Source organism: Carlito syrichta, unplaced genomic scaffold (assembly GCF_000164805.1).
Source record: "Carlito syrichta isolate Samal-C Ts95f unplaced genomic scaffold, Tarsius_syrichta-2.0.1 Scaffold306600, whole genome shotgun sequence".
NCBI classification, from domain to species: Eukaryota; Metazoa; Chordata; class Mammalia; order Primates; family Tarsiidae; genus Carlito; species Carlito syrichta.
In genome coordinates this window covers 314,992-327,226 of record NW_007250696.1, presented here as the reverse complement: position 1 = coordinate 327,226, position 12,235 = coordinate 314,992, and the positions used below count along the sequence as shown (strand labels likewise).

At 43.2% G+C, this 12,235-nt stretch overlaps 1 protein-coding gene across 8 annotated transcripts in view; it reads right to left on the bottom strand.

Moving 5' to 3' along the window:
- The window catches only part of LOC103265492 (nucleosome assembly protein 1-like 1), a 41,399-nt gene extending 30,065 nt beyond the window's left edge, over positions 1-11,334 (bottom strand). For 3 of the 8 annotated variants that reach the window (XM_008063151.2, XM_021715071.1, XM_021715070.1), the window contains exon 1: positions 10,986-11,334. The gene's annotated coding sequence lies outside the window, so the exon portion shown is untranslated. The remainder of the gene's footprint in view (positions 1-10,985) is intronic. The other 5 variants (XM_021715072.1, XM_021715074.1, XM_008063153.1 and 2 more) reach the window with 2 other exon arrangements.
- Between the last annotated feature and the right edge of the window lie 901 nt (positions 11,335-12,235).

The following is a 12,235-nucleotide window of genomic DNA, read 5'->3' as shown; positions in this document are numbered from 1 at the left end:
ATTTTTTTTTATTGTAGAGATGAGGTCTCGCCAAGTTGCCCAGGCGGGTCTCGAACCTGCGGGCTCAGGCAATCTACTCACCTCGGCCTCCCAAATCGCGGGATTACAGGCTGAGCCACCGAGCCGGCTCAATAATATCTTGTAAAATAATAAAATTTTAGTATATACTTAACCCACAAAATCCTACAAGTGAATATTCTCATACAACATGCTTAATATGCCTATTACTTAACTGAGTCAACATAATGATTTTAGCAGCTAAGTGCTAACATTTCAGGAAATCATTATTATGGATGCAGTATCTATCCTTTAGACTAATTATAAAGGAAACTGTTCTAATATCCTTTATCTGTTAATATTTTCTTCTAACACCCTAATGTGTTAATATTTTCTGTTTGGTTTTTTTTCGAGTCAGAGTCACTCATTTTGTTGCCCAGGCTGGAGTGCAGTGGCACACTCACTGCTACCAAAGCCTTGACCTGCTGGGCTCAGACATCCTTCCGCCTCAGCCTTTTAATAAGCAGCTGCAACTTCAGGCGAATGCAACCACGCCTGATTTATTGTACAGACAAGGTCTCACCAAGTTGCCCAGGCTGGCTCAGGCAGTCCTGAGCTCAGACAATCCTCTCACCTTGGCCTCCCAACATGCTGGGATTACAGGCTTGAGTACCAGCCTCTATTTGTTTTAAATAATTCCTAATAGTACTAATGAATTTCTCTAGTGATAATGGGTAAATAGCCAGCATTTACAAAATGTTTAGCAAATTATGAATATTATTTCAAAATACTGAATCTTAGAGATCCAAGAAATGCCAAGTAGGATTCCAGTTCATCTACGACAACACCAAAAATTTTATTTTAATACAGGGAAACTTGTGGTGCGCATATGAGGGGGTACCCAAAAACATCGGAATTTATTTATAAAAAATTATGTACTTATTCTTACATGCTTAAACTTCAGTCACCTTTAAAGTACTTCATTTGATGCAATACATCTACTGAGACTACTCTTCTGCTGCTCAAAACACTTTTTTTTTAGTGTTTTAGTGTTTTTTAGTGTTTAGTCACCCAGGCTGGAGTGCAGTGGCATGTTTACTACCACCCCAGCGACAACCTGCTGGTCTCTGGCAATCCCTCCGCCTCAGCCTTCTAAGTAACTGGAACCATAGGAGCGCACTACCATGCCCGGCTAATTTTTCCTTTTATCGTAGAGATGAAGTCTAACCAAGTTTCCTGGGCTGGTCTCGAACACGCAGACTCAGGCAATCCACTCACCTCAGCCTCCCAAAGTGCTGAGATTGCAGGTTGAGCCACCAAGCCCAGCCTCAAAACACTTTTTGAAACTCATCAGTTTTGATGCCTTTTAGTGCTTCTGCTGTTTTCTGGTTCACCTGTTCCATATTGGCAAAACGTATCCCTTTTGGGACTTTTTAATCAAGAAATAAGAAAATGTTGCTCAGAGCGAGACTGGATGAACAGAAATGGTGGCGCATGGGGGTCATGCTGTTTTTGGCCCAAAACTGCATTGTCAGCCGGGCTTGGTGGCTCAGCCTGTAATCCCGCACCTTTGGGAGGCTGAAGTGAGTGGATTGCCTGAGCCCGTGGGTTCGAGACCCGCCTGGGCAGCAAGACCTCATCTCTACAATAAATCAAAAAATCAGTCAGGCATGGTAGCGCATGCCTGTAATCCGGCTACTTGAAAGGCTGAGGCGGAAGGATCGCAGGAGCCCAGCAGGTCGAAGCTGCGGCCACTGCACTCCAGTCTTGGCGACAGAGTCAGACTCCAACTCAAAAAAAAAAAAAAAAAAACCAAAAAAAATTGCATTGTCATATTGAAAGAGCCAGTCACCTGTTTGCCACAAGTTTCTTCCACAAATCGTGTCACACCTTCCCAAAAACTTCCAGATAGAAGTTGTAATTGACCATTTGATCCAGAGGAACAAATTCCAAGTGTACTACAAGGGGCCCACCCTCCAAAAGATCATGCCAGTGTTTTTTTTGTGTCCTCCCCATATGCATCCTTGTTTCTGGCCACTATCTTTCTGGAGAGCAATCTGGTCATAAGAATATAAGAAGTCTTAAATGCCAATCTCCAGCCTTAGTTATTCACTTAAGAGACTCTACCATAAAAAATTTATAAAGATTATAATCTAAAGTCTTTGCTTTTCATGTTCACAGAGCAAAAAGTTCTTCCAAAAGTGGACAAGTCCTGAGCGTCTTCTGGCTCTCAGCTCAAGGTGATCTCTTCAGAGACACTTTCTCCAACCAAAGCATTCACATCAAGTAGACTTCTTGGTTGCACACAAACCTATAAAGTTCTATTTCTTTCCATCGTAAGATGTCTCAGTCTATAATTATAAATGAGTGTAACCTAAGGTCTGTCTCTCCCAATTGATCAGAAAACAAGATTTATGACAGGAATTATATCTGATTTTGCCAATTGTGGAACTGTATTCTTCAGAATAGTATACAAAGCTTATGTTACAAACTTAGTACTATCATGGTGTGCATACAATGGAATGCTTTGCAGTCACATATGAAGCAGATCTCTGAGCTGATAATGGGAAGAACATTAAAGCAAGGATGTATGGCAAAATCCCACTTAGAGATGAATACATACACAAAAATATGTACACTCATATACATACATACTTTCATATAAAATCTTTCTAGAAAGATACACCAAAAACCAAACATTAGTAACCTAATAAAAAGGGATTGCGGGAAATGAGAACTTGAGAAACAAAGGGGGTATGTTATTAGAAATGGTGTCATTAGGTAATAATGTCACCGTACAGACATCATAAAGGGTACTTACACTCAGATGATATAGACTACTACACACCTAGGCTATACAGTATAGCCTATTGCTCCTAGGCTACAAACCTGTACAGCATGTTACTGTACTGAATACTACAGGCAATCTTAATAAAATAGTAAACATCTGTCTACCTAAATCTATCTAAAAATGAAAAAGGTACAACAAAAACACAGCATTATAATTTTCTGGGACCATCATCGCATATGAAGTTCATCTTTGAATGTCATTATGCAGCATGTAACTGTATGTGGTTTTCCAACAAAGATTTATTTAATAACATTTTGAAATTTGCTGGGCTTAATATACACTGTCTAATAAACCCAGTAACTGTCAAAAATATGAAGACTTCAAAAAAAAAACCCGAAATTACCAAATCCAAATTTTTATAACATTTTTTAACATATTCACAGAGGAATGGCTACACTAATAACCCCAGTGTCCATTTTGTAGCATTATACGTAAACTCTTAAAATGAAACTTTTTGCCTTTATTAAAGAGAATCCGAAAGAAAACAGGATAGCATATACTTCTCCAGAGATACCTATTCCAACCTTCCCATTCTGGCTATATTAGATTCTGAATACACTAGGTCTTATTTTGCTACCAGTTGTAATCAGATCATTTGGGCTAACACTGGTTATGCAGCAATGTAACTCAGGCAAACAATTTGGCTCTTTTCATCATCTATTAAAAAGCAGAAAAAGGTCTCAGGGCCAGCTCGGTGGCTCAGCCTTTAACCCCAGCACTTTGGGAGGCTTAGTTGAGTGGATTACCTGAGCCCACGGGTTCGAGACCTGTCTCAACAGTAAATAAAAAACTAACCAAGCATGGCAGCACACACCTGTAGTTCCGGCTACTTGGAAGGCTGAGGCAGAAGGATCGCCAGAGCCCAGCAGGTCGATGCTGGGGCATCTGTGAGTGTGCCACTGCACTTCAGCCGGGGTGATGGAGACCCCAACTCAAAAAAAAAAAAAAAAAAAAAAAAGAAAAGAAAAAGTCTAAAAAAGTATGCCCCAAAAATCTGCATTATAAACAAGAGCCCCAGCTTCTGAAGTAGTTCTCAGATAATCAGACCATTCTGAAAAACACAAGTTTAACACCTGTATTAATTTTTTGCTGCAGCTGATAACATTAAATAAAATCAATGCCAGCCTGGGGAACTTGGTGAGACCTCATCTGCATAATAAACCAAAAATTAGCCAGGCATGTAGCGCACACCTGTACTACAGGTTACTTGGAAGGCTGAGGCGGAAGGATCGCCGGAGCCCAGTGGCTGTGAGTGTGCCACTGCACTCCGGCCTGATAACAGAGTGAGACTCCAACTCAAAAAAGAAAAATAAATAAATGCAATGAAAAATTTGTCAAACATGAAACTGCATTCCAAGATCTCTGTGAAAAACTTCAGCCCTGATAGTAACAAACTAGACTATACAGATTGATTCTACCAATGAAACACAAAAGTTTAGCATAATCCAGTGTGTTGTCGAGTCTAAAATAAACTTCTGAAGTAACAGAATAAAATATTTGTTAAAATCCGAAAAGCACAAAAATGCTAGCAAGATAATAAGGAACTACTAGTCCTAAATTAAAGTACAAACAGGAAGCAAAAAGAAAGAAAGCACTTTTGCCCCAAGAGCAAGTGCCAAATAACTTCCAAGTATAAATGAAAGCTTCATTTTAAACCTCACATAATTCATACAACTATTTTTCATGGGCAACAGAATAAACAAAAAAAAATACAACAGAAATCAATACTACAAAGACTTAAATATTGCCAGACTATAAACAAACTTACACCTATAATCACACACCAAAAACAACTATGTTCACTGAAAATACAATATTTAGGCCAGGCGTAGTGGCTCACATCTATAATCTCAGCACTTTGGGAGCTTGAGGTGGGAGGATAGCTTGAGCACCTAAGTTCAAAATCAGCTTAGCCAACATAGCAAGACCTTGTCTCTACCCAAAAAACAAAAAAATTTCAAAAATTTAGCCAGGCATGGTGGCAAGTGTCTGCAGTCCCAGTTATTTGGGAGGCTGAGGTAGAAGGGTCGCTTGAGCCCATGTCAAGGCTGCGATAAGCCATGATCATGCCACTGCACTCCAGCCAGGGTGACAGAGTGAGACCCTACCACCCCAACTCAAGAAGAAAAAAGAAAATACCTGCCAGGAAGTCATCTATTAAAGGACGTAACAAATTTGGAAAAAAACTAACTAGAAGTTCTAGACATTAAAAAAGGCAGCCTGGGAGAAATCTTCCAAAACACGGCAGTCTAAAAGACAGAAAATACTGAAAAGAGATTTTAGTATACAATAAAGTCTAACAAAGAGAAGAGTAAAGAATATTTGAAGAAAATTTTTTTTGAGTCAAGGTCTTACTGTCACCCAGGGTGGAGTGCAGTGGCACAATCACAGTTCACCGCAGCCTGGATCTCCTGCGTTCAGGTGATCCTTTGGCTGAGTAGCTGGGTCTAACTACAGGCACACACCACCAGGCCAAGCTAACTTTTGCAATTCTTTTGTAAAGACGAGGTCTTGCTATGTTGTCCAGGCTGGTCTCAAACTCCTGGGCTCAAGTGATTCTCCTGCCTCGACCTTCCAAAGTGCTGGGATTACAGGCATGAGTCACCATACCCAGGTAATATTTCAAGAAATTAATACCTAAGAATTTCCCCGAAGTGATGAAAGACATCAATCCAGATTCAGGAAGCAAGCCCTAAAAAGCCCAATTTGGATAAATAAAAAGCCCAAACTCAGATATATCAGTAAAAAGGCAAGATACAAAACAAAGTCACCTCTAAAGCCCACGCAGAAAGATCAACTTCAAAGACACAAAAGACTGACAGCTGACTTCTCTTCAATCATATACTAAAAGATGACAGAATCCTCAATGTGTTCAAAGTAAGGATCTTAGAATACCATATCCAACCAAAATATCCTTTAAGAATGATGCTGAGCAAGTCCTTTGGGTCCCCTCCCACTGTGGGAGCTTTTCTGTCCTCTTAATAAATCCTGCTTTAAAAAAAAATAAAAAGAATGATGCTAAACCCACCCGGTATGGTGGCTCATGCCTATAATCCCAGTATTTGGGAGGGGGAGGCAAGAGAACTGCCTGCCCCCACGGGTTCGAGACCAACCTGGGCAACATGGGGAGACCTTGTATCTACAATAAATGAAGAACTACAGGTACACGTCTGTAGTTCCAGCTACTTGGAAGGCTTAGGCAGAAGGATAGATCGCCTAAGCCCAGCAGGATGAGGCTGGGTGTGATCCACCACACCCGATGAAAATGTATACTTTTTTGTTGTTTTGTTTTTTATATATACTTTTCAACTCAAGGCTTTCATTTAAAAAGATTGTAACACTAATTTTAAAAAATCCAAATACATCCTATTTATAAGAAACACTGTCTATGGTGTGGTGGCTTGCACCTAGAATCCCAGTGCCTTGGAAGGCAAGGTGTGAGCCTGGGAGCTGAGACCATCCTGAAAACTAAAAAATAAATAAATAAAAAGAAATACCACCCATAACATAAAGATAGTTTCAAAGTAAAATACTAAAGAAGGCTAATATACCTGTACTAAAATTGTCAGGGGGAAAAACAGACCTTAAGGAAAAGCATTATTACAGATAAAAAGGTCGCTTTACATATAATAAGAGGTTCAACTTGAAACCATGAATTTATACACACATACACACATTAGTGTATGTGGAGAAGATCTGAATGTAACGTGGCTAAAAGTATCTTAAGCTGAAAACATACAGAAAATATTCCACTGGGAACAAAAGGATAACTGAATACATCTGACACACATAAGGCTAAGAAGCCAATTCTCAAGTAGTCAAATAAGGACCTTTAAATCAACATAGGCCTGCACACACAACGGTGACCCCTCAAGATTGTAAAGGGAGCTGAAAAATTCCTGTTGCCTAACCATGTCATAGCGTAAAGTATTATTCATGTTTGTGGTGAAAAAAACCTACTGCTGTGCCAGTAGTATAAAACACAACACAATTATATACAGAACATAATACTTGATAATGATAATAAATGACTATGTTACTGGTTTATGTATTTACTATATTAGGCTTTTTATTGTTATTTTAGAGTATACTCTTACTTATTAAAAAAAGTTAACTGCCTACAGCATTCAGTACTAAAATATGCTGTATGGGTCTATAGCCTAGGAGCAATAGGTATATAGCCTAGGTGTGCAGTAGTCTATACCATCTAGGTTTGTGTAAGTACACTCCATGTTTGTTATTTGTATTTCTCAGAATATAGTCCCATTGTTAACCCATGCATGACTGGATACGTAAGCAAATTCCATGTTGAAAAAAGAGCTCAAGCCCTAAGTGCTGCAGCTTTTCCCTAGGGCACAGTGGAGCCCAAGACAGTGTTTTTAAATTTCATGCTGCTATGGTTTGAATATTTGTCCCCTCCAAAATTCTTACTGAAATTTGATCTCTAATGCGGCAGTACTGAGAGCTGGGGCATTTAAGGGGTGACTAGATCTTAATGAATTAATCCATTCATAGAGTAATGAATTAATGAGTTATCACGGGAAGGGAACTGGTAGCTAAGTGGAAGATCTGAGCTATGTATGCTCAGAACCCTTCTGATGTGATGCTTTGCACTGCCTCAGGATCCTTCAGAGTGCCCACCAAAAAAGTTCTCACCAGATTCAGTTCCTCAACCTTGAATTTCCCAGCCTCCAGAAATATAAGAAACAAATTATCCAGTTTCAAGTATTGTTATAAGCAACAGAAAATGGATTAATTATACATGCTAATCTACAGAAGAACAGTTTATAAGAAAATATCCTCCTCATCTCTACAATAAATCAAAAAATCAGCCGGGCGTGGTAGCACAGGCCTGTAGTTCCAGCTACTTGGAAGGCTGAGGTGGAAGGATCGCCGGAGCCCTGTCGAGGCTGTGGTGGCCAGGAGCGGCCTCTGCACTCCAGTCTGGGTGACAGAGTGAGACTCCAACTCAAAAAAAAAGAAAATATCCTTAAAAATCAGTACAAAAACTACCTCGTAAGTTCATCATTGCTGTTATTTAACCTTGGTTAAGTTCTTTAACCACTCTGTATCCGTGTCCTTGCTAAAATGTTGATGCCACCTACCTCTAAGAGCATTAACTGAGTTAATAATATATATGAGTGTAAAACAATGCCTGAGTAATCACCCAGTGAGTTCTGACTATTATGTATTACTTACCTTGTGCTCTTCTTCTGTATCCTCTTTAAAAAATTCAAAGACTCTTCAAAATTATAGTCCAACCCAATAAAAATCAAAACATACAAAACTTCTGAACAAGTAAAAATATACCCAAACAATGTAGCAGTAAAAGACAGTTGGTAGCCAGAGGCCACTTTCTATGGAAAATCCATCAGTGTGCCTAAATGGTCTGCTGTCTGTGTACTAAACAAGTTACCCAAGAACTCTCACCTTCTAACCCCTGCTCTGTCCAACAGGAACTTACTCAGATGAAACTAGCTGGAAATGGAACTTAATATTATCACTAATTATAACAGGTCCAACCAAGTAAAGAATGCTATAAATATTACTCTATCTCCCTTTACCCTACTTTTTATTCAGGGCACTCATATACAGGTGCTAAGATAGTTACCCAAAGAATAAACTGAGAACATAATTACAGGGTTGATTAAACTTGAGGATGTGAATGGACTTATCATTAATAAGTCAATATTGACAAAGATTCACTCTAATTCTTGCATTATACTTAAAATTTACAGCCAAGCAAAAAGTAAACAAAGTACTGTATTTTATTTTGACAATGTCAGACCTTTTGATTTACATGCTTTCCCTTTGTTTTGAATATATTTTGGGGAACTTAGAATCAAATCAGTCACCTGAAGCCAATTGCAGCAAGTTGAATAAAATGAGATATGGTGTTTTCAAGTAAATTTCTTCTGGTACTTCCCCTGCAACCTCAACTATAGGACAAAAGCAGTCATTTGCCACATCCAATATTTGCTTAATAATTCTGTCAATTAATGGGCCTAATATAAAAAGTACTTTGCAGCAGATAAAATCTAAAGATCTTCAAATTGGTATGGCAAAAATGTTTAAATTTCTATTCATTAATTAACATAAACAATGTTGGCTTGGAAAGAGTATCTAGGAAAGTCAAGGTTTCAGATGTCCAAGTCCATCTACGAACGTTTAGTTCCATATATCCTCCAAGGAACCAGTCTTCTTAAAACTTAACTGTACAGTTTAGATAAAGACCTGCTATTTAAACTTAGGCAACTCCAAACAGGATTGAGACATAAGTCCCGGTAAACCTCATGTCCCTCCCTCAGCTTTAAATAAATTACCCTACCCGGGTGCAGTGGCTCAAGCTTCTAATCCCAGCACTTTGGGAGGCCAAAGCGAAAGGACTGCTTGAGTCCAGGGGTTCAACAACTGCCTGGGCAACTTAATGAGACCTTGTATTTACAATAAATCAAAAAATTAGCGGAGCATGGTGGTCAGTGTGCCTGTGGTCCCAGCTACTTTGAAGGTTCAGGCGGAGGGATCACCTGAGTCCAGCAGGTTGAAGCTGCGGTGGCCGCGAATGTGCCCGTTAACCTCGGCCTGAGCGACAGAGTGGGACTCAAACTCAAAATATAAATAACCCTGTACATAAAAAGATTACCCCCTTAACCAATCAAAGGTAATGTGTATTACTTCCTAAGTAAATTAGAAGTATTACTTTGACAAGTACTACTTTCAAAAGACTCCAAAGATATTTTGATTCCACCTATTTTCAAAAAATGTCAAATTTCATTTTACAGCAGCATAAACCTTGGGATTTTAAAGTATAGACGTTTCAGAACTGATCAGACCAGTGACAGTCTAAAACAGGGGTTCGGTGAAGACACCTTGTGCCTGGTTCATCTTTACTGTACTCTCCAATAGTCCTCCCTGACAGGAGGACCTCAGTCCCAGTCCCCTTTTTTGACGAAGTGGGGCGCACAGGCAAGGCAGCAGGCTACAAACTTAACTACGTTGATTTAACGCCTCATTCCACCCCATCGTCTTCCATTTAAAACAAAAACAAAACCCAGCTAGGTACGTTATCCTGGAGCTAATTTGTAAGACAGCAACAGAAAGCCAAAAAGAATAAAAGCCATTACAGGCCAAACTCTTCTATTTTCCTTAGAACCGCTTGAAGGTTTAGATAGATGAGGATCAATCCTCCTCCTGGCCAAGACTCCCATCTAAGTTCTGTTATTTGGAATACATAAAATAATCTTTGGTTAATACCCGCCCACAGAAGCGCTTTACACGCGTTAATTCTTTAAAATCCCAGCAGGAGGCCCTTCCCCATCACCCACCCGGTGACATTCACACTTTCCTCCCGCACCCAAAAAAGAGCCGCGGGGAAGAGTCGGCAACCCCGGGGACCAGGCCGACGAGCTCACTCTCCCCTTTCAAAACCCACCCCCCCACAACTTTCGGTCAAGGAACGTGAGCCCCTGGACTGGGGTCTCCCAACAGGCCCCGGCGGCGGACGCGAAGCCCAGGACCACGTGTCGAGGGAAGCCGCCGGGGGTTCCCCCTCCCCCCGCGGCCGCCTCCAGGGGGCGGAGTGCCCCAGCGCCTCGCGGCCTCCCCCGCCCCCTCCCCGCCTCGCGGCCTGGTCCCTCCACGGCCCCTCCCTCCCTCCCGTCGGAATTCGCAGCCTCCGCTGTGCTTTCCATCCCCCAGCGGACTCCCCCGGGCTATGGCTTCGGGGAGGAGGGGGGAGAACAGGAGTACCAAGGAGGCAGCGGGCCCCGCACTCGGGCCCGGCCCGCACGCCCGGCGCCTCCCATCCCTGGCGGCGCGGCCACCGTCTCCCAGGGCACCCAGGCTTCGCCGCGGCCTCAAGCCGTCCGCGCGGGGAAGACGGTGGTCTGAGTGAGCCTCGGGGAACCGCAGCGCACCCCCCCCACCGGCGGCGCCGACCCCCACGTCCCCGAGAAACCCGTCAGTCGACCCGGGACTCTGCGGGCGGCTCCGACCTCACAGGACGACGCAGGAGGCCCCGGGAGGCCCGCGGCCTCGGCTCGCGACTCCCCGGGCCCCATCCCTCCGTCCCTCCCCTCTGCGCAGGCCGCCCAGCCGCCTCCCCGTCCCCCTTCCTTCTCAGGCCCCCATCCGTTACCGGCGGCAAGCACGGGGAGCCAGGCGGCCGGAGCTGCGCAGGCAGTGACTCAGGGCGGCAGCGGCGGCGGGAGGAGCGAGAGGCGGCGCCGCGAGCAGATGGCGCTAAAAAAGACCCGAGAGCCCGCCGCTCGCGCTCATATACAATTAGCGTCAGCACGTAGGGCCCGCTCCGCCGCCCTCGTCGTCTCCTAGCAACGCGAGCGGGAGGCGGGTCCAGGCCCGTTGCCTAGCAACCGAACCGTCCTTCCTCCCGGGCGCCCTCCACAGCTCCGCCTGGGGCTCCTCCCGCCCGCAGCCCCTGCGCCGTGCCTGGGCTCCTCCGGTTCCCGCCAGTGTCCAGCCGCCTCCTCCTCCTCCTCCTCCTCCTCCTCCTCCGACGCACCCCGCCATCTCTTTTCTCCTCGCCGCTGCCCTGACAGACAGATCTCAGCCTCATCCGTTAGGGGAAAAGGCCTGCCCGCGCGCCTGGGCCCCGGCCCGCCTTGCCCCCTTGAGCGATGCACGGGGAGGGAGGGGGCCTGTCGCCTGGTCCTGGGCTCGCCGCATCTTAGACGAGAGCTTCTTAGTGCCCATCCCTGTGAGGCTAATAACCCCTGGTGACCATTTTCCCTTGACGCCTAAGAAAAACAGTTCTTTTCTCGAGACCACCTCGGCGGCTTCTGCCGGCTTGGGTGCTTGTCGTCCCTACCCGCCCCACATCCTTTTACCTGTCATACCCTCCCTCATTTCGACTTTCTTTTGATGGGTGAAAATAGCATATTTGTGCATTCTCTGAGTGCATAATAATAAGAACACTCGATATATCCGGTGTCATCTTTCTGAAAAAGTAAATCCTATTTAATTCTCAAGCTTGTGAAATCTCATAACTATTTTTCAATTGATGCTAGCTTGACTGCATTAACTATGAAATGTTCTCAAAGTGTGGTCAGAGGATCCCAAGACCCTTTCAAAGGGAAGGTAAAAACTATTTCCATAGTAGTACTCTGCCTTTTGCACTCTCATGCTCTCACAACGGTACAGTGGAGTTTTCCGGAGGCTACATGACGTGATAAGGAAACTGAAAATAGAAGCAGATAGGAGCATTCAGTCATCTGTTGTTAAACCAGACATAGAAGAGATTTGCAAAAATTCGATTGGGGGGACAGTAGTTATTTTGTATATAAAGTGTTATTTTATGATAACATTTCATTACTTTTTTTTTTTTTTTTTTAGTCTCACTCTGTCCCCCAGACTGGAGTGCAGTGGCCG